This window comes from Hemitrygon akajei, chromosome 1, assembly GCF_048418815.1.
Source record: "Hemitrygon akajei chromosome 1, sHemAka1.3, whole genome shotgun sequence".
Lineage (NCBI taxonomy): Eukaryota > Metazoa > Chordata > Chondrichthyes > Myliobatiformes > Dasyatidae > Hemitrygon > Hemitrygon akajei.
In genome coordinates this window covers 201,986,434-201,987,603 of record NC_133124.1, presented here as the reverse complement: position 1 = coordinate 201,987,603, position 1,170 = coordinate 201,986,434, and positions in this window count along the sequence as shown.

Below are 1,170 nucleotides of genomic sequence, written 5' to 3'. Positions count from 1 at the left end.
TTTACAGAGAGAGTGGTGGGTGTATGGAATGTGCTGCCAGGTGTGGTTGTAGAAGCAGATGCATTAGAGAGTTAAAACAAGTTATCATTGATTTTGAGAGATTACCTAAAAAGAAGAAGGAACACAGAGCCTCAGGCTGCAGCAGAAGACAAGGCTTCATTGTAACCTGCTTGATGTCATGAGCTCCTTACAGAGGGGAAACTTGGAGAGCGTTATCGGAGCTCCATGTGCTGCAGGTGGATTTAGAAAATCTATATAATCTCCCAGAGTCTGAAATGGCTTGTCTCCAATTTGACAATTCTTCCCCAAAATATCAAATGAATTGGAGCCCTATTTTAAAAATCTCTTCCATTTTCAATGTCTTGTGCACCTTGCTCTCCTGCATTTCACTTGTGTTCTAAACCCTCGAAGATCTCTGGCCTCCTTCATTTCTGGCACTTTGCATTGCGTCAGGCATTGGTGGCCAAGCCTCAAGGGTCCAAGCTCAGAGCTTTGGAATTCCCTCCATTTCTCTCCATTCCTGTTTAAGATAATCCCTGAAAATCTACCTAACCTGTGATCTCTACCATGTACTGAGACAAGGGTAGTCGGTGCATGGGCAACCCATACAGATTCTCTTCTTGACCTAGAAATATGTCAGTGTTCTGGTCGCCTCATTATGGGAATGATGTGGATGCATTAGAAAGGATGCAGAGGTGATTTACCAGACTGCTGCCTGAATTAGAGAGCATGTCTTATGAGGATAGGTTGAGCGAGCTATGGCTTTTCTCATTGGATTGAAGGAGGGTAAGAGGAGACTAGACAGAGGTGTATAAGATGATAAGAGGCACAGATAGAGTGAGCAGCCAAAGGCTTTTTCCCAGGGCAGAAATGGATAATACAAGGGCGCATAACTTTAAGGAGTTCAGAGGAAAGCTCTCTGGTAGGATTTTTACACAGAGAGTGGCATGGAGTGTGCTAGTAGGCAAAGAGGTAGATGCAGTTAAATTAGGGTCACTTAAGAGACTCAGATAGGCACATAAATGAATGAAAAAAGGAGAGCTATGTGGGAGGGATGGGTTAGATTAATTTTGGAGCATACCAAAGGTCTGGCACAACTTGGGCTGAAGGGCCTGTGCTGTGCTGTACTGTTCTATGCTCTGTTCCAAACCCTGTATTTATTAGCTCTAG